General features: G+C 36.0%; 1 pseudogene; it reads left to right on the plus strand.

Moving 5' to 3' along the window:
• The first annotated feature begins 1,844 nt into the window (after nucleotides 1–1,844).
• Nucleotides 1,845–27,887, plus strand: LOC129248720 (uncharacterized; annotated as a pseudogene).
• The last annotated feature ends 71 nt before the right edge of the window (nucleotides 27,888–27,958 follow it).

Consider the following 27,958-nt stretch of genomic DNA (forward strand, 5'->3'; position numbering starts at 1 on the left):
CAGTTGTTGCCCAACTTCACGATAAGTGTGACCTTCTTCTACAAGAGTCACTAATCGAGCGACTTCTGGCGCGGATAAATGCCGGCGAGGCATGATGAAAAATTAAAAAAAAATTAAGTTTGCGAAAACTTTGAATTAATTTTTTTTTACCAAAAATTTAAAAATCTCGAGTTTTGACAAAAACTGTTGTTTGGTTTTTTTAACCAAGAAAGCAGGATAGTCTTAAAAAAACTGTTTTTTAGACACTTTGTGTAACGCAGAAAAATTAATTGCTCCAATATTCGTAAAACGAATATTCGACCTGCCTTGGGGGTATCAACTTTTAATTTGTTCGATAAATTTTTTAATACGAAAATTAAGGTGTAGACCTTTTTTTATGCTTTGTTGATAGGCTATAACTTTATGAAAAAAGAAAAAAAAAAAAAAAAATTCAAAAAATTTTTTCAAAAAAAAATTTTTTTTCGAAAATTTTCGAAATTTTTTTTTGTGTTTCTTTTTTTGAACTAATGCAGTATCTGGTGCAGAATTGAGAAAAAAAGTGAGAGAAAAAAAGATTTTTCCATTTCAAAAAAATTACAAAATGTTTAAGGGTAAACATCTTGTTCCTTAAATTTTTTTAAAAATTTTGATTGATCGGCCCGGAAAAACGGTTCAGTGGATCAATCTAAAAATTTACAGGGTTATTAGGGATACATTAAGGTGAAAAAAACCCTGAAAACCGTTGCTCAATGCTCAATATTTGCGGTGATACAGCCGATTTTCCAAATCAAGAGAAAAATTCAATTTTTTCCACTTTTTGCAGGGAAGTACTGAAAGAAAAAAAAATTTCGCCGTGAAACGTCTACACGGAATTTTATGGGGAATTTATTGCAGATTCCAAAACCGTCCTCCAATTTCCGATGCGACCATTCGTTGTCGAGATATCGCTGCTTGAGGACAAAAGGGTCCTTTCTTGTTCAATTCCGGATATCTCCGTGACACATGGACGTAGGAAGAATTTAAAAAAAGGAAAATGAAGCTGAATAATCAGGCTTTCTGGTCCATATGATCGCTTTATCGAAAAAATTTTTTTCGAGCCCGTGGAGCCCAAGAAAGAAAGATAAAAATTTGGAAATTTTTTTTTTCGTCATACTTTTTCAGATTGCGTTGAAACCGTGGCCTGGCAAAATTTTTGCTCCACGGATTCGAAAAGTAGAGCCCTGGAGCTTCAAAATGCTTTTTTTAAATTTCTGGTACGATCATTTTTCACATAGATACAGTCCGTCAAAAAACCTGAAAAAATTTGAATTTTTTTCTTGCTCCCTTAATTTTTGTGAGGAGTGTATATTATATTGTAATACTTATTTTTCAGCAATAAAATGCCAAAACTTAAGAATAGGTGTGTTCGGGGATGCGTCAGGGCTCAACGGATTTTCAATTTTCCAAGTCAGAAGAAATACGGTGCCAGTTGAGTTATGACAATACACTTTTTAGTAGAGCTTTTTAAAGTAGATATATAAGTACTTTTGTGTAATTGTGTCATAGCTATAGTAAGCTCAGGTACTTATAAATGTAGTAAACTACTCATTTCTGTTATTGCCTCGGGAGAAAACTGAAGAGCAAGTCTAACAAGTAGCAAGAACTAACATTTAGAGTCGAGTTAAAGGTTTTATTATTTGCATTTCAATATAATGTAGTTAGAAGTTAAACTCATTAACCCCAAATTAGAGGCATTAAGTTTTGGTTATAAGTACTAGGGATCTTATTTACTCTTACCTAGATATGCTATTTGGCTTGATCGCTTGGGTGCAGGGAAAAGAAAGTCAAAATATCTTTATGCCTGCGAGACCCATTTCTCCAGTGAAATGAAGTTTAAAAATAAATTGATACCTGACGCAATTCCCGATAATAACCTCTTAGGTAAATCACATTTACCAACACCCAGTTTTAAATGTGATATTGCGAGTCCTAATTCGATTATCGAATTAGGAACGGATGATTTTTTGCCACAATCGTTAGAAGACCGCATGGATTCATGCGGTGAATCTAACAATTTATTTTTACTTGCATCAGTTGCAGAAGAGGCTAAGGGGGAAATAAGGGATTTTAGTACAAAAAATTTGGGAGCACATTTTTGTGAAAGAGGAAGTCAGACAAACTTATGTTTAACGTCTGTTGTAGATAGTGAACAGAAATTGAAAAGGGGAAAATTCCAAGCTGAAGACAATTTTAGAAGAGAAAGGCAGATATATTTGCTACTTAAAAAATCAGTTAGCAGAAGTTTCAAAAAAATTTTAAAAATTAGAAAAAGAAATTTCCGATAAGGAAAAGAGTTTTCAGCAAAGTCAGAGTTTCCGTAGAAATCTTCCTCCTCAAGTTAGTAGCATAGTTGAAAATAGTTTAAAAAACTGTAATCGCCAACCCAATGGTCGTAGATATGACAACTATTTCAAAACTTTGGGTTTAGGTGTATATTTTCTGTCTCCAGTAGCTTATAAGCACTTAAAGTTGCTTCTTAGATTCCCTCAAGAAAGAACTCTCGACGAGTTCGTTTCGGAGTGGCCCCATGACTCCGGTTGTAGTAGTAGTTCTTTGAAATGTTTAGAGTTAAGAAGTCGGGGTTTCACACAGGATCAAAAATTCGTGTCTGTCTTATGTGACGAAATGGCACTTAAGAGTCATATGCAATATGTCGCCAAATATGATAAGATTATAGGAGTTGAGGATTACGGTAACGAGAATCGAACATGTAGAATAGGGAATAGTGCTATGACTCTTATGGTTCAAGGCATAGGTGGAGTACCTTGGACCCACCCATTATCATATTTTATTGTCCATGGCTCATGTAAAGGGAATGTTGCTAAGAAATTTATTTTTGAGGCCATTACCTAACTACAAATTACACCGTGCAACACTGAAAATACACCTGATAAATTACACACTGTAGGTTGTTTATATGGTCGAATAATGCATAAAAATATTTTTGTTATATTTTTTGTACCCTCCAATTTTTATTTATTTATAAAAAACCGTTTTTTCAGACTTTGCGTGGTAATCTACGAATATCTCTGTAATTTTTTCACCGATTTTCAATATTTTATATTATATGTTTTGAAAAGGATATTGTCAGACCTTTCAAATGATGTACAACAAGTAATTATTCAAACTAGTTAGTTGTGATTTTTATTTGATTAAACCTGGAGAAAGTGCTTTTTTTTAATCATTTTTTTAACTTTAACAATTTTTTATTGCATAATTTTACAACAAAATTAAAGATGTTTGTTAATATTCTTTGAGTGCATTTATTAACGAAGAAATTAATGTATTACTTTCAATAATCGGATAAAAATTGCGTAAACTACGCTAGCTTTCCGTAAATAGAAAATATGGGCCATCATGTGTATTGCAGTGTGTACAATGTATTGGTCATACATTTTTTGTCAACTTTGAAAATTGGGATGAAGTTGTTCTGACTTGGAGTAAAAAGAACAATCATACTGTTTTTTATATACATTTTTTTGTTGATTTTACATACCTAACTTTTTCTAAAAATGTTTACCCGACCTTCGTCTTTTTAAAGAAGAATCGCTCGTCTCGCGTTTGAGCGACCAACAGTAATCCGCCAACATATGTATTTTGTTTTTTCCGAGGAAACGTTTTTCAATTGACGCAATTTCTTGATGAAACCTTTCTTTCCCCTTGTTCGTCGCTGAATTTTCCAAGGTTCTCCGGAAAGAAGTCTAAATGTGAATGCAAAAAGTGAATTTTGATGGACATTCTACATCCCATGTCTCCGTAGGGCCGTAAAAATTCATTCACGACGGCAACGGAGTTCACTTCTTTTTTTTTCCAAAAAGTTTTCACAAAGAGAAATGAAACTCATCCATGCTCTTCTTTCCACCGGATTCAGTTTCTTAGTGAAATTTCCATCCTTCATGATTTTGCGAATTTGCGGTCCAACGAATATCGCTGCACAATAACGGAAAATTTTTTATATTGTACAATAATACAATAGGTTATATTTCCATGGAATAAGCACATCAATTTTCTAATACTTAAAAAATTGTTTTTATTTCAGACGATTACTTGCTACTTTCATTTTATTTGAAATGTAATACCTTCTTTAATTTTGGCATCACTCAGCTTAGGGAAAGTCGTTTTTAAGTGTGAAAAAGCTTCACTGTCTTTATCTAGACGTTTCACAAACTGCTTCATGTAGCCGAGTTTCAAGTGCAATGGCGGTAATATGATTTTATCAGCTTTTACTAATTGAATGTTAACAACATTGTTTTTTCCGATTTTGAAAAACTTTCACAATGGCCACTCTTTTCGATCATAGTGATTGCTAGCACGACTATCCCATTCACAAAAATAACAGGGATATTTGGTGTAACCTCCTTGCATTCCGAAAAGAATCATTAAAACTTTGAGGTCAGGGACGATTTCCCATTCATGTTTTGGGTAATTTATCACCCTAAGGATCTTTGCCAAAGTTTCGTATGTCTCTTTCATATCAGTAGCATATGCCAAAGGCACGGATGGCAACTCGTTGTCGGTGTGTAATAACACAGCTTTTAAACCTGACAAAAAGCATACATCAAATTCAGGACTTATGTTTACAGAGAAATCTTTCTTTTTTAAAGCGTAAAATCGATGAAATACTCACTTTTGCACGATCCATCGATGAATAATCGCCAATTTTTCGATTGATGTTCCGTGTTAAAGCATTGAAACAATTTTTCAACATCTTTACAATAAGTAAGGTTTTGGTCATCGCCATCAATTTCAAAATTGTTATTGAAAATAGTCCGCTCAGAGTTTTTCCTTGTTAATATTATTTTGAAATCATTTTCTACAAGATTCCATTGTTTTAATCGTGATGCCAAAACCTCAGCATGTCTGTATGAGAGTTCTAGCTCACGTACTAAATCGTTCATATCTGAATTCGAAACAAAATGCCGCTCTTTTGATTCTAACTCAGCTGTGATAAAAGGTTCATCACTATGTGAACTATAATATTAGATGAACTGTTATCACCGCTTCTCGAATCATCTACTTTTTTTACTTCAGCTAGCTTGTTTTCATTTTCACTTAAAGATGGTTTCGTAGCAATTAGCACTTCGAGATACTTTATACTGTTACGTGTTTTGAAGCGCTGACCTTGGAGGTTGGTTTGGCATAATTCGAAGAGTTCGTTCATGGAATTACTTCCATTTGTGAGTATTCATGAGGAAGCGTGGAACTTGACGAGAGCGGACGTGTTCTTAAGCGAAGAAAATAAATAAATAAATAAAATAAAAATCTTACTGACTAAACAAAAAAAATTTATCAAAAACATTATGAGTGAAAAAGATAATAGCAACAATCTGTATGGATTATTGGAAAATGATTCAAATGAATATCGTTTTTCCCTAAATAAAAACAATTCGGTCCAGAATACAGAACAAGAAATGTGTACAAATATTACTTATTTAAAGCAAAATGAACCACAAGGTGATCTTAACTTACAAAACACAATTCACAACACCAATGCTCTTGACAACTCTCGCTCTAAAAACAATGTACAATAAAAAGAAGAAAAAAGCAAAGAGACGGGAAAACCAACGAACGTCGCGATATTGAAGAAGGTAATGATGAAATTCAAAACATTTCAGCAATTTGAAACTTTTCAATCCTAAAGACAGAGTTTTCGAAGAGTATCTTCTCCATATGGTATGGTAAGGAAAGTTCTTCACGATGTATGTATGTACATATGCCCGAAGATTGGGAAACTTCTTCAACTGCCATAAAAATCAGGGCCAGTGGAAGTTGGTTCGAAAGCGCAAAGCTACCGCTGCCACCCATTTGTATGTGTTAAATGTACGCGTATGAGCATCGAGAGTCAGCGCAAAGCATATTTTTTTTTAATTTAATTATAGTTTATGCTATCTCATGATTTAGGCAATGTATATATATAAAGCTTATAAAGTTATTTTGAAAATTGTTTCTGTGGATTTACCTCCACCTTTATTTGGAACTAATTCTGGTTACAGTTTTGCTTAGTTTAGTTTATATGATCTATGCAATTTTACCTGGGAGCTTAGAGATCCATAAGTAAAAACACTTTTAGCTGGTTGTCGAAAAATGTCGCCAAGAGCGCTTGTTTACAAAACGCTTTTTTATGTAATATGGTTGCATAAAAAAGTATTAAATTTTATAGAAAATCGTATCAAAATGTCTAAAAAATGACGTAGAAATTCAGATATTCAGATTCAGATTCTATTGTTTTTAATATATATATGTATATAATTGGCGCGTACACCCTTTTTGGGCGTTTGGCCGAGCTCCTCCTCCTATTTGTGGTGTGCGTCTTGATGTTGTTCAACAAATGGAGAGACCTACAGTTTCGAGCCGATTCCGAACGGCAGCTATTTTTATGAGGAGCTTTTTCATGGTAGAAATACACTCGGAGGTTTGCCATTGCCTGCCGAGGGGCGACCGTTATTAGAAAAATGTTTTTATTAATTTTGCTTTCATTGAGATTCGAACCAACGATCTCTTTGTGAATTCCGAATGGTAATCACGCACCAACCCATTCGGCTACGGCGTCCGCCTAAAAGATAACATTGAATATGTTGATGTATGATATTTTATAGTACGGCAAAGTGCAACATTTTATTTGATGAAGGTAGCAGTCTCATTTACAATTTTTTATTAGACGTATACCCGTATGTCGCGCTTGGAAAAATATTAAAAGGTAAGTTGGGTAAAGATAATTTTGACAGGTGGTACTCCAGCGCTTTAATGGCTTCAAAGCTTAGTTAGCTGGACCATTAATACCATTAAGTTGAGTATATTAAAAGCTGAACGCCTAAGGAAACAGCAGCTAGTCAGGTATTTAGCGTTACGGGCTTGATGAGTCGAATTGTACTAATGTGAAAGTGAGACCATAAAAATATATTTGCCATCATAAATAATAAATCGTGTGCGCACCCAATTCCTCCATAGGTTATAGATTTTAATAGCGGCAGCAGCAGTTCTTTGAGCAGTGTTTTGCATTTGCAAGCGTGAGAGAAATTCGCGACTGCAAGCCCAAGTAGTAGCAACGAAAGTGCTAGAGCTTTTGCTACTACGAGAAAGAGTAAGAAGAAATGCTGAAAATGAATTAAGTGTAAATCAATTAAGCGGAGTTTACTCCCGTAGTAAAGAAAGTGACGTTTTTAAGAATAGCAAGTTTTGTCAAAAATGTCTACGTTCGTCTCGAAAAAAAGCATTTGCGGCATGTCATGCTACATTATTCCCTTTTAAAGAAAAGTGCAGTTGAAACGTGTCGCTTATTTATCAATATTTACGGTAATCACGCTCCAGCAAATACAACTTGTGAAGAGTGGTTTCGACGCTTCTAAAGTGGTAATTTCGGTGTAAGTGATAAAGATCGCGATCTGGTGGGATCGGAAAGGTGTCATCAATTATGAACTCCTTAAACCATCTGAAACTATCACTGGCGATCGTTACCGACTGCAGCTAATGCGCTTGAATAGAGCGCTCAAGGAAAAGCGGTCGGAATGGGACGGTATACAGGTACATGACAAACTGATTTTGCTGCATGACAACGCCAGGCCACACGTTGCTAAATCGGTCCAGAAATATTTAGAGGGACTGAATTGAGAAATCTTGCCTCACCCGCTGTACTCCCCAGACATTGCACCTTCGGATTACCATCTGTTCTGCTTACCGATCAATAAGGGCTGACCCTTATTGAAGAGCGGCTCACTTCTTACGAGAGCATCGCAAACTGGCTCAAGTCGAAAGAACTCGAATGTTTCGCCAGAGGAATCCGTATGTTGCCTGAAAGATGGAGTGAAATTGTAGTTTCATGAGCCATTGGCCATTCACATTATATAATGCATTATTTAATTGAAAAGACGGAAACTTATACCCATACCCAATATATATGTAAGTATTTGCGAGTATGTCTGTACATATGCCTGCGGCATATTTCTTAAGCTGAGTTTTGCTTTGAAATATTTTACAATAACAGTCATTTTCGGTATTTGTTGAAAGAAGTCAGATTCATCATGTTAACATTTAGTGGACCCAGGGCAAGCCGCTATCTCCGAACCTGTCCTTTGTACGCTGCCTATTTGGTGATATTAACCACCGCACTCGGTTAAGAGCTAAAACTGGTCTTGTGAAGAGGAAAGATACACATTCCAGAATTTGGTTTGAATGTACTGATGAAGATGCACTTACAAGTAAGTTCTTTCCTTATGTTTTTGGATGCTAATATCTTAGTGTCCAACATGACCGTTCAAAGCCAAAATCCTTATCTACGATATTTTTTTCAGTCCGTCTTCCGTCTCACTTTTGACTGTGTTAACTTTTCATGCTTGTTTAAAAACGGCTTTTACTAGAGGTTAAGTACAGTTTGCTCTATGCATAGCACCTTGATCGAAAAGTTCCCGGAACAACCGGCAGGTGACACACTGATTTGAATTCTGTTCTCTGTTATTGTTTGGTTGGCACATCTGTGATTGACGTTTCTACCAAAATTTTATAGCCATTGCTTGGCATTCGTAAAAGTTAAACCGTCGTGAGTGAATCTACCACTGCTTTCGATTTTTTTAAATTTAAAAATGGATTGAATTTGCAACAACGAGCGTTAAAAATGTGTTCAATGGTGCAAAAACCTTATAGTGGAGTGCCTGGAGCGTTAAAAACGTGAAAACCTAGGATGTCTTAGGGACTAGATGAAATTAAATTATCTTTGCGAAAATGTGTTGTGAATAACATAAATAATAATCTCTACCTATTTAAAAGTTGTGCATTTGATTTTTAAATAGCAAAAATTTATGATTGCAATAACTTATGTGCTATAATGCAAATAACGTTGTAGAATTTATTGTTTTTGTAACAGAAGTGGAAGCAAATGAAAAAATAAATAGATTATGGATAATTAAATGTAAAAAAAAAAATATTATGTAAACTATTCGTTTATTTAAATAATTAGCATACAAAAAAAAAAAAATAAAAAATTATTTTCTGTTATTATAGCATAAAAGTAAAATCGAATTAATTATTAAAAACAAAAAAATTATGACTATTTAAAAGAAAAAAATGAATTAACAAAAAAATTTGTCTATTGAAAAATTTACATTTTTTCAAATATTATCTTCAATTTCACTGATGTTAACCATAGGCGCTACATTTAGACAGCTGTCGTCGTTGCACTGTAGGCATGCTACACTGCAGTATAATTCACTTTTTCGGCATCCGCATGCAGCTCCACATCCTTTTTTGCAATTGCAAAATAACATTTTTAATACATTTTCCGGAGCAGGTAATTGATTCGTAAATATTGGATTATAGGTATTATTGGAATAGTTCCATCCCCAATTTTCGATGATTAAATCATTCCCTAACCACATCTGGATTTGTAGGTAAACCCGTTTTAAGTGTTCAAATGCTGCATCAGATGTGGGAGGTAACGAAGATAAAAGAACACTTGTGTCTTTGCCAGTTGCTTTGATGAAGGAATTGAACCTGAATGTATTCAAATCTGTCATTTTTGCCGAAGCACCATACAGTCCCAAAATACATGTAATACCGTCTTGAAATATATTATTTGCATCTTCATGTACATTTTTAAATACTGCTGCTGAGTCATGTAGATCATTCCGCTTCTCAAAATTTTTGATAAACTTAATTTTTCCTTTGTTGTAAAACGCAGAAGTAGTATCACAGCCCGTGAAAGCATGTAAAAATAGAACATGTTATTTACATGCTGGTAGAGATTTTTCTAAACTTTTCGATGAAAATATTTGTTGGTTAACTTTGCCTCGGGATGGTTTTAAAAAATATATTTCACGATCAGTAGGCGTCAATGCCGTTAACACAACCAAGACGTCAATGTATTCAGAAATTACAACAATATTTTGAGATTCTAAACTAATTGCTGTATCAACAATTAATTTATCTGCATCGCTTTCCGCTTGGCATGTAAAAATATTGTTATCAGCTAATTTTATTCTTAACATTTCGATTAGGCGAGATTTATTTTTTTTATTCGTTAGAAATTTATCTTGAGCGATTTTTAACGGCATATTTTCATCAAATTCAATATCTGTACTTATATTTTTTAGTGCGCGACGATTCCTTTCAGCAGATTTAATACCGTCCTTCTTATATCCATCAAATACCACGTATGCGTTATTATAATTATTCCTCAAATATCTTACGTAATGTTCGCATATCATTTTGAATGTTTCATTTAATTGCCATTTTCAACGATATAACAACATGCCTCCATCAATAACATAATGAACATTTTCTAAACTTTTCAAATTAATCTGAATTTCTGGGAATAATTCGTAGAAATTTGATTTTTTTGTCTTTCGCATTTGGCCATATTCAAACAGAGCAAGTGGATATGGTGCCAGTTCATAATTCATATAAGTTTTTAGTTCATCATCTGTTTTTTTCAACACACAAATACGTTGAAACAGCAACAATGGATCAACGGGAATAACATTGTTATGAATTTTTATTTTATTATTTTTAGCCAATAGAGAATTTATTTTATCTTTCCTTAAAAACTTCAATTCGCGTACATTTTTCCCTTCGATTTTCTTCATAACTTTTAAACCTTCTTCAAAAGCATTGTAACAATTTATACTTTTATCAGCGGTAATTCCAGTGGCAATTGACATAATTGCATCTGTATCAGGAAAAGGACTGTGTTCTTTGAAAAAGTCTACCAATCTTTTTACATCGATACCATCCCTTTCTATTCTAGCATCTGTAGAATCACTGTGTTGATGACTTTTATTGAAAGATACATATGTCACAAAAATTTTCTATGCTTTGAATAATATCTTTACTATAAATAACTCCTCTGATTCATTTATAAACTACACTTTCAGTGGCACCTCGTTTAAAAGGATCCCCTTCGACGCTCATTCCTTTCATTAAAGTCTGCTCAATAGTCTGATCACTTGCAATACCAGAAAAAAAATATCTGATCGCCTAGATGTGAAATATCCTGTTGTATATTTTTCGAACTCTGCTGGATCCATTATATACTGTAATTCCTTCATATCTTGCAGATAAATTTGTGCAGCCTTCGCATAGGGAAAATGTCCTGATGCGTGGAATAGTGGAATCATCAGCTCAATACTATGTAGATGTAAATTCCAATCCCCCATACGGTCGGCAGCAATGAATTCTTTCAATATTGTTACCATTCGAAAATACGTAATCCATAGTTTTGATGTTTTATTTTTATTTTCAAGCTCAACTAACTTATCTTCAAAAATTCTACTCAGCATTTGAAATCCTTGGTTTTCTGTAATTTCATTGTAATTGAACATTTCAAAAAACATCGATATTTGTTCGTCATTCAATACATTTAAAAAATCCGCATTATTCTCCTTAAGATCTTCAAAAATTAATTGTGCTAAAGCTTGCTGCAATAAGGTATGAGCACGTACTGCTCTAGCATAGGCACGTCCTGACGTTATGTGATCAATCGTATTTTCTGGATAAATGGTAGAAAGAACTTCTTTTATCCCACTTCCAGCCATAATATAACGTTGGGAAGATGTTTGTCTTTATCTATTTAAGTAAAATTTAACGTAGAACTAAAAAAAAATTTTTTCCAACTTAATATTATGCTCCAATATATTAATTTTTCATATTTTTTTGTTTAAACAATGAAAAAATTAATTGCACAATATAATATTGGTAGAAGTTACAATTTAGAGCATACAAAAGAAAATCCTGTTAGTTACATGGCAATTCATTCAGTCCCTACGAGATCCGAGGTCAAAACCCCTGGGCACTCCACTATTAGAAATGTTGCGAAACTGTTTCGGTGATGATAATTTAAAGAAAATAGTCGACAGCCGTTTACGAGTGACATGAACGCTTCAGAAGAGATCGTGAGTCCATTAAGGATGACGTAGAGGGAACTTAGTGGCAGGCCGTCGACAGCGAAAACTGATGAAAACATCTATAAAGCGAAAGAAAAATTGATCAATAATCGCAAATTAACCATCAGGGAGCTGGCAGGGGACTTGTTTATTGCTTGTGGATCCGTTCAGGACATTGTATGATGATTTGGATTTGCGTCATGTAACTGCAAAGTTGGTCTTAAAAGACCTGAATTTCATGCAAAGAAAAGACCGCGTTGATATCGCCAAAGACATGATTTCCAAAGCTGAATCCAACACAACATTCCTAAAACGCATCATTACTGGAGGCGAGACGTGGCTTTATGAGTAAGGCACGCAATTCAGGCATCAGGCGAGTGAGTCGAGAGTTCCGAATGAACCAGAGGCAAAAAAATCACCGCCTTTTTAGTGAAAAAAGGTTTTTATGGATTACACGAATTTTCGTCAGAAGCTCAGAAAGTTTATAAGGACTATTATTTGGGCGTTATGACATGTTTACGTGAAACAATTCGCCAAAAATGAAGGATTTTTGGGTAAAAGCAACTCGTGGATTTTGCAACACGATAACGCATCGTCGCATTATGCTGTCATTATCCGTGAATTTATAATCAAGAACGAAACGAATACCATCCAGCAGCCATCGAATTCTTCTTCTAAGGGGTACGCGTTTTAACAACCGAAAGGAAGTAGTGGAAAAATCGAAGACAGCGCTGATGTCTATACCGAAAATACGAGGGCGGATCAATAAGTCCGTGACTTTTTGTATTTCTGACCTCTTTACTGAAAAAGAAATACTGCTCCTGTCAACAGGCATCTGTCAGCTGACTCCTGTCAAAATTTGAACGTGCTGCGTCAGTTAGTTTGTGTCTTAAAGCTACCTTTATCAGACTACCCAGTAATTTGAGGAGAAAATGGAAAAAACTGAATTTCGTGTGCTTATTAAGCATTATTTTTTGCGAAAAAAAAACCATTACCGAGACCAAAGCTAAGCTTGATAAATACTATAGGGACTCTGCACCATCAATTTCAATGATAAAAAAGTGGTTTATTGAATTTCTTTGTGGCCGTGCAAGCACTGAAGATGCCGAACGTCTTGGACGCCCAGTTGAGGTCTCTACACCCGAAACAATCGAAAAAATTCACGATATGGTGTTGTCCGACCGAAGATTGAAAGTGCGAGAGATTGTGGAAGCCGTAGGGATCTCGCATGGTTCAGTGGTTTCAGTTTTGAATGATCACTTGGGCATGAGAAAGCTTTCCGCAAGATGGGTGCCGCGTTTGCTCACAGTCGACCACAAGCGCAATCGTGTAACAACTTTACAGGAAGGTGTGGCGTTGTTTAATCGCAATACGGAGGAGTTTTTGCACCGTTTTGTAACTGTGGACGAAACATGGATCCATCACCACACACCAGAGACCAAACAACAGTCGAAACAGTCGGTTTCTAAGGGTAAATCGGCGCCAAAGAAGGCCAAGGTGGGTTTGTCAGCCAATAAAGTTATCGCGACTGTTTTTTGGGATGCACGCGGGATAATCCACATTGACTAACTTCAAAAGGGAAAAACAATCAATGGGGAATATTATGCCAACTTATTGGACCGATTCAATAACGAGTTGAAAAAAAAACCGACCTCATTTGGCCAAGAAAAAAGTTCTTTTCCACCAAGACAATGCAAGGGTACACACTTGTGCTGTTGCCATGGCAAAAATCCGTGAATTGGGCTATGAATTGCTCCCTCATCCGCCATATTGTCCAGATTTGGCTCCGAGTGACTACTTCTTGTTCCCAAACCTGAAGAAATGGCTTGGTGGAAAAGATTTGACTCCAATGATGATGTCATCTCGCAAACAAAGGCCTATTTTGAGGACCTCGAAAAATTATATTTTTTGGAAGGGATAAAAAAATTGGAGAAGCGTTGGACAAAGTGTATAGAACTCAAAGGAGACTACGTTGAAAAATAAAATGATTTATTTATCAAAAAGGCTATGTCTTATTCCAAAAGTCATGGACTTATTGACCCGCCCTCGTATAGTTCCAGAAATATTTCAAGAGCTGGATCAAACGCTGGCGTAAGCGCGTTGGAGTTGATGGGGAGTACTTTGAAGGCGATACCATTACTTCTGAGAAATAAACTTGTATTATGAATTTTCTGTTTGTATTCCGGGAACTATTTGCTCAAGGTGGTATGTGCATATGTATGTATTTGTAACTTCACAATTATTTCTTGAGATTAAAATAAGGCATGCAGGCATGTGAAAGTTTGAGTTAAGCCTTTTTATTATTGTACTCGTATTATATGTACATTTGCGTATACATATATACGGATATGTACCATGCAATATATTATATAATATTTCAAGATTTTAAAAACCGCATCAACAATCACAGTTAAGGCACCAGTAGCAAGAAGTGAAACCATAAATGTGCAATTATGCACTTAATTGGGCAGAATAAATTTTTACTCTTGGTTTAATTGTGAGGAAGAACAACAAAGCGTTAACACTGTTGTAACAACTTCAGTAAGAGGCAAAAGAAAAAAATGTACGCATATAAATATGTAAAATCATAAAAATATAAAATACAGATTTATATGCAGATGTATGTGCATACACATGTCCATATGTCCATACGTTCGTGTAGGCTTCTTCTGGCGGGCAGTGTACGTAAGTTGGCGTTAGTCAAGTGGGGCTGTGAGGTTATGCCCTAGGGGTTCACAAATGAACGCATGTGAATGTATAAGTGCATGGTAAATATGTATATAAACATTATATGCAGGGCTACTGGTGTCCAGGGGAAATCTCAACAAGTGAAATAAATTGCTTGCGGTTGTTTTCAGTTGTATACGATTATTAAACTGCAAACCTGGGCACATACAAATATATATGCATATGTAGGTATGTACATGTACAGTGAGCCACAGTGGAATAGTGCCATTTCACGTTAGTAAACGTTTATGAAAGAGTTATACGAATTTCGTGCTCTCTTAATAAAATTATGTATGCGTGTGTAGGTAAATAGTAAATAAGAGGTGGGCCATGTAAAATTTGCTTTTTGAATCGGCTATAAAAAGGAAAACTAATCAATAGTTTTTCAAACTTTTTTTTTTATTTTGAAGATTGAACATTGTCATTAATGAATGAAAAATAATATCGTTCAAATGACTGTCACGACTGACTTTACAGTAGGCCATTCGATCAATCCAATTTTTAAGCACATTCTCGATTGTTTGGGCTCCAATTTCATGAATGGCAACTTCGATTTCGTATTTTAAAGCATCAATCGTCTCTGGATGGCTCGCATAACATTTGTCCTTAACGACTCCCGACAAAAAATAGTCAAACGGGCTTAAATCACAGCTCCGAGGCGGCCAATTGATATCGGTATTTCGGCTGATTATTCGGTTTTCGAAAACGGTAGCCAAAAGTTCGAGTGTAACTTTGGCAGTGTGACAAGTTGCACCGTCCTATTGAAATGTCGTCCATGTCATCCTCTTAAATTTTTGGAAACAACTCGTTGAGCATGTCACGGTAACGCTCGCCATTTACTGTAACCGCGGCTCTTCGCTCATTTTCGAAAAAAAAAATGGCCCGATGATGCCGCCAGACCAAAAACCGCACCAAACAGTGACCCGTTGTGGATGCATTTCCTTCTCTACAGTAACGTGTGGATTTTCTGAGCCCCAAATCCGACAATTTTGCTTATTGACGTAGCCACCGATGTGAAAATAAGCTTCATCAGAAAAGATGATTTTTCGGTAAAAATGCTCATCTTCGGTCAATCGAGTTTCTGCTTATTGAGCGAACCGAAAACGCATTGGATAGTCATTAGGCTTCAGTTCTTGCACGAATTGAACTTTGTAAGCCTTAATACCGAGGTTTTTATGCAAAATTCTCCTCAAAGAAGTGCGTGAAATGTTCAATTCTTGAGAAGGATGACGTGTTGAGGCTCTCTCTCGCTTATCTTTGGAATCAGGCCGTTATGCTTTTGATGCTTGTCAAGTAATTGCTTATGCAGACGACATACATACATAGATTATTATTGCCACATGTGGTAAATATCAACTCTAAGCGCTCTAATGCAGACCACTCTTAATAAGCTGTCTAGATGGGCTCTCAATAGCCGTTTGAATGTGAATCCTCAGAAAACAGAGTTAGTGTTCCACAATTTGTAAATCGCACATTAAATGCTGTAAGGCTAGAAATAAGAGATTGCGCCAAATATTTGGGTGGCAAGGAACTAAATTGGAACATGAATGAAGAGGATAGATTAAAGAAGCTACCCATGCAAAAAGGTAATAGGACGCATGTGGGGTATTTCTCCGAAGAATACTCACTGGCTGCATATGGCTGTTATCAGATCCCTCCTCCTTTATGGGCTTATAGTCTGGTGAATGGCTCTAAATACTCCTTTCTTTTTATTTCCCTAGATTTAGTTGGTAAACAGAATGCAGGTAACACTGCTGCTCGGCTTGCCGCAACTAATCAATGGTGAAATTTAGGGTTTGGACATTCGGCCATAACACTCCGTCGGTTATGGAGATTGTAGGTATACCCCTCTCAACCTACAAATAGCGTGGTGCAAATAGCATTGTCGCTTCAGCCAACACGAGATGGGGTGATAGCCTGGCATGTAATACTGGCCAAAATGGCAAGCTAGTCGCTCAAAGGCGCTTAGTCGGTCAAGGAAAAACATTTCTGTATTAGTTGTATCACATGCCATAATCTCATAGGGCGGACATGCTCAAAGATTGAACGTACCTCACTTCAACTATTGTTATGAAGTTTAGCGGTGAGTATTTACGACTAAGCGTTTAAGCCAGAGTATATTCGAGAGTCGTTTGAAATGTGTGTGAAGAAATAAAAACTACTTAATTACTTGCGGTAAACCTTTTTTATTTTTCTCCTTTTAGGCTTATACTATTCAAACGCTGTCCTAGTTTGTTGATCCCTTCCGAATAATAGGATTTGTCCAAGTCTGAAAAGCAGACATTCGTTTCTGCAATCACCTCCGCGTTTGAATAAAATCTTTTTTCCGCCAGCCATTTCTTCATATTGGCGAACAAATATTAGTCCGAGGGATTCCAGGAAGCCAACCCAGCAGAATAGGGGGTGTGTGAAATGAGTTGGAACCCTATTTCTATTAATTTTGTGACCACAACAGTTGAGGTTTGAGCTCGTGCGTTGTCGCGATGGAAAAGGAAAATCACTCGACTTCTTCGATTTAACCGAATGCCAAATGCAAAGAAATGTACCGATCTGGCTGAAAGTTGGTGTGCGTTTTTCCAAGAGATGCTACTAACTAAACATAACCTCGATATGCGCCAGTAGATCCATCTCTCTAACTTTGAGCGGACTTTTCAAACGAATCTCGTATCAGTGAAAAATTTAAGATCCCAAATAATAAGTTGTTGGCTATATTCAAAGCACTTATTCCCCTTTGTTTTTGGAAAGTAACTTCGCAAACTTGGGGTACCATTTACAGATACTCTTAAAAAGCTAACTGTGGTGCTTTCCATGCCCTTGGGAATAGGATAAATCACTTAAATTGTTATAAATAATTATTGGAAAAAAGCGGCCGTTTTTGTAGTTAAAACTCATGTGCTCTGCTCATTCTGCTCTCGGATGCATTATGAAGTAAAAAGTGAAATGACAGAGTGAGTGTGCCCAAATAACAGTGACTCCTCTGATAAAAACCACATATCCATTCGGAAGTCCGACCATTTGTAAGATAACATCAAGATCACAAGATGACGGAGAAGATCTCTAAGCACCCAACTAGGATGTTCGCTTACAACCTTTTGGGGTGTTTGGCCGAGCTCCTCCTCCAATTTATGGTGTGCGTCTTGATGTTGTTCTACCAATGGAGCGTCCTACAGTTTTAAACCGACAAATATTCACGTGATAACGTCTTATAATTCGATGCAGCCGGCTGCACGCACCAAAAAATGCGGCGTTACCTTGCTTTAACTGCAAGCGAGAGAGCGGAACGAACGACAAAGAGCACAATCGGCCCCCGCGTTCGGCAACGTTCGACATCTGGCTCTGTCCTACTTGAGTGAACATATATGTATGTATATGCGCATTTGTATATAAATTCACATATTTGTATTTGCATATGCCTTCTTCCTGTGTGCATGGCGATGAACCATTTCTCTATTGAGAATAGGACGATGACAGGAAAAGTAGGAAATGAAAGGGAGTGCTTCGAGGGTAATGTGTCTTGAAAAAGTCAAATCGATGATGGTGCCTCTTAGTGTTGTTGACTTATTAACGTCTGATGCACAATCGAAATTGAAGATATCTTTCATGAATTTGATAAATGTTTCGTCATTTTGCACGTTTGTGTAAATGTAACTTGACCTATTCCATTGCAATTCCATTTACCTCCTCCTCTATATCCATACAAAATATCTATCAAATAAATAAAATTAAAATTTTCTTTTGAAAAATGCAACCATTCCATCAGTATTTTCTTATGACGTTGTCATGTTAAACTATCGTCAGTAAACCGACTTTACAGACAACCTCTTTTTTTTTATGACGACCCATTATGGTCGCTCCATTACTGGAAAAAATCATTTCAGTGTTTCATGCACGGGGATTCGAATCTACGCGTTTCCGAATCACGCGTCGCGTACCAACCAGTTTGCCTATAGTAGTCGGAATATAAGGTAGGATACATTTTTTTTCTTAATGCTACCCCCTAAGTCGGATGGGCAGCCGAAAAATTAGATCTGTTGGCGCATAATCATAGGCAAAATAATACCAATTCTAGAATTGTAAAACGGAGGTTTGGCCTATCCCGATAAGCACCAACTTGAAGATCACTTTTGTCTGGAATAGAAATCTCTTCAATATTTCCTGTTACCATAGGTGAGTTTCTAACAACCACCTATGCTCTTTTTGACGTGATAACGTCTTATAATTCGATTTAACAGGCTGCACGCACGAAAAAATGTGTCGTTACCTTGCTCATTACTGTTCATATGTAGTTACCTTGCTCATTGCCGTTACCTTGCTCATATTAGTGTTACCTTGCTCATTACTGTTCATATGTAGTTACCTTGCTCATATGTAGTTACCTTGCTCATATTAGTGTTACCTTGCTCATATGTAGTTACCTTGCTCATATGTAGTTACCTTGCTCATATGTAGTTACCTTGCTCATATGTAGTTACCTTGCTCATATTAGTGTTACCTTGCTCATATGTAGTTACCTTGCTCATATGTAGTTACCTTGCTCATATGTATATTAGTTACCTTGCTCATATGTAGTTACCTTGCTCATATTAGTGTTACCTTGCTCATATGTAGTTACCTTGCTCATTGCATTGAATGAACTGCAAGCGAAAGAGCGGAAGGAACGACAAAGCAAACAAAGCAAACGAACGGCAACGTTCGACATCCTGCTCTCCCCTACTTAAGTGAGCGTATATATGTATGTATGTATATGCGCATATGTACATATATAAATTCACGTATTTGTATTGGCATATGCCTTCTTATTGATTATTATTATTTTGATTTACTTGAAGAATTTCAAATAAAACCAAGTTTGTTAATAATACCTGTTGTTTTAATGTTATTATTATTATTTTTTTATTATATCTGAAGGAAAAAATGTATGGTAATATTTACCATATCTATACTAATATTATAAAGAGGAACACTTTGTTTGTTTGGTTGTAATGAATAGGCTCAAAAACTACTGGACCGATTTTAAAAATTCTTTCACCATTCGAAAGCTACATCACGAGTAACATGGATTATATTTTATTTTGGAAATAGGGCTCGAGATATAGGTCAAAACGTGGACCCGGGTAACCTTCGGATGTGTATGTACAATATGGGTATCAAATGAAAGCTGTTGATAAGTGCTTTAATACGGGGTAATTTTCATACCTATTGATGACTAGGGTCTGGAAATATATGCCAAAACGTGGACCCGCCATGTCTTTGCACCGAATTAAACCAAACTTACACACATTGTTAAGTAGGTGTTGAAGATGATTTCCGTATAGTTTGAATACCTATTGATAGATAGGGTCTCGAGATAGAGACCAAAACGTGGACCCTAGAATGTGTTTGTACAATATGGATATCAAATGAAAGCTGTTGATAAGTGTTTTAATACGGGGTAATTTTCATACCTATTGATGACTAGGGTCTCGAAATATATGCCAAAACGTGGACCCGCCGTGTCTTTGAACCGAATTAAACCAAACTTACACACATTGTTAAGTAGGTATTGAAGATGATTTCCGTATAGTTTGAATACCTATTGGTAGATAGGGTCTCGAGATATAGGTCAAAACGTTGACCCGGGTAACCTTCGGATGTGTATGTACAATATGGGTATCAAATGGAAGCTGTTGGTGAATGCTTTAGTTCAGAGTATTTCCATCTGCTCCGTGACTGGGGTCTCGAGATATAGGTCAAAACGTGGACCCGGGTAACCTTTGGTTGTGTATGTACAATATGGGTATCAAATGAAAGCTGTTGATAAGTGCTTTAATACGGGGTAATTTGTTATGTTATGTTATGTTATGTTATGTTATGTTATGTTATGTTATGTTATGTTATGTTATGTTATGTTATGTTATGTTATGTTATGTTATGTTATGTTATGTTATGTTATGTTATGTTATGTTATGTTATGTTATGTTATGTTATGTTATGTTATGTTATGTTATGTTATGTTATGTTATGTTACGTTATGTTATGTTATGTTATGTTATGTTATGTTATGTTATGTTATGTTATGTTATGTTATGTTATGTTATGTTATGTTATGTTATGTTATGTTATGTTATGTTATGTTATGTTATGTTATGTTATGTTATGTTATGTTATGTTATGTTATGTTATGTTATGTTATGTTATGTTATGTTATGTTATGTTATGTTATGTTATGTTATGTTATGTTATGTTATGTTATGTTATGTTATGTTATGTTATGTTATGTTATGTTATGTTATGTTATGTTGTGTTGTGTTGTGTTGTGTTGTGTTGTGTTATGTCATGTTATGTTATGTTATGTTATGTTATGTTATGTTATGTTATGTTATGTTAAAGTATATGTTATGTTAATGTTAACTCATTCTCTATATCCATACAAAATATGTATCAAACAAATAAAATTAAAATTTTCTTTTGAAAAATGCAACCATTCAATCAGTATTTTCTTATGACGTTATCACGTTAAACTATCGTCAGTAAACCGACTTTGCAGACAACCTCTTTTTTGCATCAATTTCATCCATTTCTATTGCTGCTTCATTTCTGATCCATCTCGGTGGAATCCCGTTCCCTATTACGTTTTTTCTAACCATTTTCAGATCATATCTATTTTTTTCGATAACCCTTATTTGCCCATAGTTGTTTAGTTAGTAGTTCCCGTAGACAGTCTTTTTTCGTTTACTCCAATTTCCCTCACGCCTATGGTTCTAATTTTTAAAATTTATATTAATAATATACATATGTATATTATGTCCCGTGGAATTGTAGCTTACACGACTTCGATAGGAATTTATTTTTGAGAAGTTTCAGGTGAGAAAAATAACTTGTTTCTAGTCTGCCATTCCCGCCGATTAGGGGGTCTGCAGCGCTGTTAAGGCTTAAAACTCTCCACTTTATGAAATAAAAATATGGAACTTCCTCCAGGTTGCCATAGCGTGTGGCGCTTGAAGACCCAACGAGGCATTTGGCCTTATCGACATTAATTTCAAGGCCGAAGGTTTCCCGCAAGGATAGCAAGGCCGTCAATATAGCCGCAGATCAGGACGCTTTTCGCGAAAATGGTAGCTCCAGGGTCGATATCGCTGATTAAACAATTTAAAACCAGGCTAAAGATGTCGGTGCAGAGTGTCTCCTTGTTTCACACCTGTGGCAACATCAAATGAATCTGAGTTTCTTCGCAACTTCTTGCCGACGAAGTATTAAAGGCAGTTTGTTTTTATCGATGCTATCAAAAGCTTTTTTTAATCCATAAATATTCAGCGTACAAATTACAAATTATGTACGATAACATTATTTTGAATTTACTTACGTTTTTCTCTTAGCCATTAAAAAAAAAGTTGGGTTTATTTCGCGACTCTGGTTATGCAACTTTATGCACCATGAAGCCAAGTGAAAATATGTATATCATATAATTGGGGCTTACACCCCTTTCGAGTTTTAGCCCGAGCTCCTCCTTCTGTTTGTGCTGGACGTCTTGATATTTTTCTACTAGTGGAGGGACCTACAACTTGATGCTGCCTCCGAGCAGCAGATAAAGTACTATCTGAGGAGCATTTTTTATAGCAGAAATACACTCGGAGGTTTCCCATTGCCTGTCGAGGAGCGACTTTTAATGCTCCTATTGATCGTGATCTTTTCCATTTTATTGAGATCTCCAATTCTAACTTCCTAGATTTCTTAGTTTCAAAGAAAGAATTTCCGGTGTTATTGAACACTACCTTTTAGTTTAGTTAGGCGTAAGTTTGTAATTTAATTATGTATATAATTTCATCATTCTTTAGTTTTTGTGTCAGTTTAAAATCATGTTTTCTACACTTTTTGAAATAAATTAATAAGTAAAAGTTGCGATCACTAACTTGGAATTTCGATAATAATACGAGTACATATATGTATGTATATAAAGGGTGGTTAAGTTTCAAGGGCCGGTGTTGATTTTGAATAAAATACAATTTTTTTAGGAAATTATTGTCATTTCTCTTTATTATGATAATATTGGTATGGCTCAATTACGTATAGAACAAAATATCGGTCAAACGCCCGCCGCGGCCTCGGTAAGTCAGGGAGGGTTTATAATCGAGATTTAGTCCATTAAAAGTAGGTTAGATATTTCACGGAGAAAATAGAAAATTTTACTTCACGCAGGAAATATCTTTCGTATATCCATTTCTATCTTATTTTTTATACACAACTTTTTATTGTATATGCGAAACGTTAAGTTAGGTTAGGTTGAAATGGGTGCTTATAGAGAAGGCTCACTTGGACGAAAATCAAAAATTCGTCCTTTGTGATACCATTGCAAAGGAGATAAGAATGCTGGGAAGAAAGGAAGCAGGAAGAGGTGATGTGTATTTGTTGATGACGGAACGACGACTCATTTACGGTGGTTTTAGTCTCTTCGTACTACTGATGAAATTTATCAGGATTTTAATATCCATGCCTGCTATATGAGATGGTCTATAATTCTTCTCGGTCGCCGTAGCCAAATGGGTTGGCGCGTGACTACCATTCGGGAGTGCGTAGATTAGAATCTCCGTGCATGAACATCAAATAATAGAAAACGTTTTTTCTAATAGCGGTTGCCCCCCGGGAGTCAATGGTAAACCGAGTGTATTTCTGCCATGAAGTAGGTCCTCGTAAAAATAATTTGCAGTTCAAACTCGGCTTAGAATTGTAGGCGCCTGTATTTGTGGAACAACAACAAGACGCACGCTATGAATAGGTGAAGAAGCTCGAGCGAACACCTAACAGAATTGAATGTGCCAATTATTTATTTTTCATAATTCCTCTCTTTAAAATAAATCCACCTCGGCTATGTAATGAGACTAGACTTGTTATAAAAAATCTTAGATAAGAAAAACTGTTGCCCAACATTATCGAAGCGACGACTCTGGATGGTAAATTGAAAGGAAAGGATGCTATTCCAAGAATTTCTACGATTGCTGTTCCCGTTCGTCTTGCTTTCTCCGCTCGTTCTCGAGCGGAAATCCAAAAGACTTATTTATTTTTACATAAAAGATGGAAAAGAAAAGGAAATATAGAGTACCATAAGGCGTTAGAATAAAGTACTTTGGCTTAGCGGCGGAACAACGCATGCTGAATATTTGCTAGCTTAAAAAAATCCAAACCTTGCTCATTCGTGATTTTCAGCGCTAGAAAGATGTAAAACGTGAATGGCGTGTTGATATTGCCAAATTAACAAACTTAAAAATTTAAATTAGATTTTATATTAAAAAAGATTTGGTGTTAAAAATTTTATTTGGTTTGTTTAAATGAGCGTGGATCACTTTCGTAGGGACTCACTGTAGAAGTATGTTAGTATAAATACTTATGTTTGTGTATGCACATAAATAATCACATGCATAAAAGCAGTAGAGTATTTCCAGTTATGTACGTATGTATATTCAATTATGTACATATGTACATATGCATGTATACGTATAAGTATGTGTTTGCATGTGCACTTATTTGTTTATAAGTGCACTTGTATTTTTTTTTTGTACTACTGCTCACTTTCCGTAGCACTCACACAATATTTCTTTTCTCTGCACCTCACTTTTACAGTTTTTATTTAAAATTTTTCTCACAATTTCTTCTTTTTGCAATTTTGATTGTTTTCATAATCCCCAGTGTTATTTTTTCGCATTGACGAACAAGTAAACGGTTGTGCCAGTGAGTGAATAATAAAATATTTTTTAATATAATTTATCTATAAATTAAAAGCATTGTTTTCGTACTCGCACGAAGGTATGGGAGATGTTTTTTCTTTGCATGTTGCTTGTTTTATTTGCGACATTCGATACAGACAAGTGAGCTTATGCTCACACACACATATACTACACGATAAGTCTGTATGTAGTAAAGTCGTATTATCCATGTTGCTTTTTCCCTTTACAAGCTCTTCTTTTGATTTGTGCTCCATGGCGTATGAGTAATGCAAATTGCTCATTCACAGGTAAACAATGGAGCATTTGACTATTCATCCCATTGGGGATTCTTCTCACCCAAATGTTTTGTTTTGAAAATACATACATATGTACATACATATATAGAAATGTAGAAATCTGTAAATTTCATTAAATGGGCTTGTAAATGGGCAAGTCCTTTGGCATTGTGGGTATTACAAAGCTTGTTTCTTTGATATGAATCGAATAATAGATAGCCTGATTTCGTAGAGCAAATAGTTCTCTCACAAGCCAAGAAAGTTCCAATTCCGAACAGTTAATTGAATGAGCTGTTGCCCAGTTCGCTGGAGAAGTGATGTCGGGATGCTATTAACCTCCCGAACTACTATATTTTCTTTTAGTGTTGCCATGGTCGGTGGGTTTGTTTGATAGACTTTATTTTTGGGGGTACACAATATAAAAAGTCCATAGTGGTAAGATCGAGCGACCTGTGTGGCCAGGATATGCCATGGAAACGGCTTATGAGTTTGTAAGGAGAGAAAACACGCAGTATCGCCATAGTCCCAAGGTAGGATGTTCTCTTATTATTGGCAGCGAGCGCCGATAAGAGACACCATCCACAAAAATTGCTTGTCCTCGATGATTGTGGGTGTGTGGTGAAGTGGGTGTTGATGTTTTAATAGTGGATTCAGTCCTTTAGGTGCCATATAACGGCAATTTTGCTTATTTACACTTTCGTTTATATAAAAATGGACTTCTCCACGCCAGAAAATAGTGTTTATCGTTCGAAATCGCTCCAACATTATCTCGCAGAAATTGTAGTCGTTCTATTGAAGTGCTTGCACGATTTGAGTTTTGAAGAGCTGAATGCCAAGATCTTGTCTCAATATTTTATGCACAATAGTTTTATGAAGTCTTAAGGAAACCGCTCTCTTTTGAACGGTCTGACGCGGATTATGGTGCAAACTTGTAGCGATGAGTTCAATATTTCCATTTGTTGTCAATGTCCGGCTGAGCTCCGGCAGTTGCCTGTTTTAAACCGAACTTGTAACCCGGATCCTTCGCTTGTGTAATCACGTAAGCGTCGAAGAAATCTACGAGGATCGTTTGAAAAGTTCGTGCAAAGTCAGAGATATGGCACTACTGGCGCATATCAAGGTTAGGTTTAGTTAGCAGCATCTCTTGGAGGAACACATACCAAGTTTTAGCCAAATTGCTATATTTCTTTGTGTTTGGCATTCGGTTGCATCTAGCAGGTCTAGTGATTTTTCTTTCCCATCGCGACAATGCACCAGCTCACCCCTCAGCAGTTGTGCTTGCAAAATGAATGGAAATAGGGTTACAATTCGTTTCACATTCTCTCTATTCTCCCTCCAGACATAGCTCCCACAGATCATTTGGACGGGAAAAAGATTACATTAAAACGAGGAGGACGAAGAGGTGATTGTCTATTTTGCACAGTTGGCCTAATCCTATTATTCGGAAGGGATCAACAAACTAGAACAGCGTCAACCTAAAAGCAGACAGTTATTTTTGCACGGACTTTTAGCGAGGGATTGTAAGGCAAAAGAGATTGCAAAGTAAGGTACGACCAAATAGACTCTTCTGGGAAACGAATGCATTGATGTCTCGTATAAAAATTTCTAATTAAATAGTTTATACCAGGTAAGTTGGTGGAAGATGAGAAAAAAGCTCAACCGTCTTATTTTAAGGCAGACGTGGCCGCAAACCGGAAGGGTGTCGAACACAGTACTCGGAGTGTGCACTGTCTGAAAAAAGGGAACATATCTACTGACATCGAAGTGCTCTCTGAACACTACATGCTTAATAGACGAGTATGCAGAAAGGAGCGCTAGTCCGGAGGTGCTGTAGAAACCTCAAAATCGATGAAGAGTCAAAAAAGATCTCCCATCTCCTCTTTTACTGCCTTGCACTGTCCAGAAAAAGACTTTGCAATCGAAACTCTAAACCAAGTAGAAGTCTAATGAGATTCATCAGGGACACTGGATGTTTCGAGTGACTACAGTTTAGCTTAAGGTGGAATTACAATTGCTTCATAGTAAAGGGTTTTCCAATAAGAGGCGTCATTTGATATTCAAAGAAAAATGCTATTTTTCAATATAAATGATCGGATGTTTATTTCATTATAAAGAGGAAGGTATGCCGCTAATAGTGGAAAATAACATCAGGCAAATGACCACCACGACCACGCTTGAGGGACAATATCCTTTTCATGAAATTTTCCGTAACCGAATTGCAAAGTGGCTGCCCTAAGTCCTCGATAGCCTCACGAACTCCATCTATGAGTTCTTGAATCGGCCCTGGGCTGTTGCCGTAGACCTTCTCTTTCACGTGGGCCCAAAGAAAAAAGTCACAAGGTGTTAAATCACAAGATCTCGGTGGCCAACTGTGATCACCTCTTCGAAAGATAACACGGTCCGGAAACTTGTATCCCGATTAGCCACTATTTTCATAGAGCGCTGATTCAAGCATAACATTTTTTGCGATAGTGGTAACTCCTTAGGGGCTGCTCAGAGTTGCGCAGGGTTAAAATGGGGGTTTTGGTAAAACTTTATTTTGTCCGTCTAACAGAGCAGAACCTTAATTTACTTAGCAGGGGAAAGCTTTCATACCACTTTTGTTACTATTTTCGTCTTTCGCTTACATTCCTAGTTGAGGCGCTAAACCAATGTGGAATATTTCGCCTACTGGTCGCTCGGTCGCCAATTCAAATCGTGCCTCTACATTACTTTATGGAAACTTTGCAATACGAATACCTTTCGAGAAGCTGATCGTTTCAACGTGTGCAAGTAATATCAAAGCAAAAGCAACAGCAGAGTTAGTCCAAAGAAAAGTAATAGAAGTCTTTGAAAATAAACGAGCTCATTCTTTCCCATCGACATTGAGATACTTGGCGGCAGGACAAAAATTTGAATATCTTAAATTCCTCACCGTAATTTCTCCAAGCTCCCCGTCACATATTATTGTAGAAAATTGTGAGGCTATTATTTCATGTCTCTCAAATTATATTAAGGTAAGAACGCTAAAAGAATAAAAATTAAATTTATTTATAAGGAAAACCGAGTAATATACATACATATGTATACCCAGATGTGTATTTTACAACAACTTTTATATACTCAGGTATACGTTTTGGCAACAGCAAACCCAGCATAGTTTTCTAGAATAATGCCCATAATTAAATAATGTATCACATATTTTATTTTAAAAGTAATTGAAAATTTATTTCATATAGTATTCTTTTTTCTTCAAATTCTTAACGTTTATTTATAAAAACAGTGTGCCAAGCACTGCGATCAGTTACACCTGCGAATAGAAAAATAGCAGTAGCCATTTTTATAGCATTTCTGCAATTAAATACTTTTTAAATAAAATTTTAAAACTAAT

This window comes from Anastrepha obliqua, chromosome 5, assembly GCF_027943255.1.
Source record: "Anastrepha obliqua isolate idAnaObli1 chromosome 5, idAnaObli1_1.0, whole genome shotgun sequence".
NCBI lineage: Eukaryota > Metazoa > Arthropoda > Insecta > Diptera > Tephritidae > Anastrepha > Anastrepha obliqua.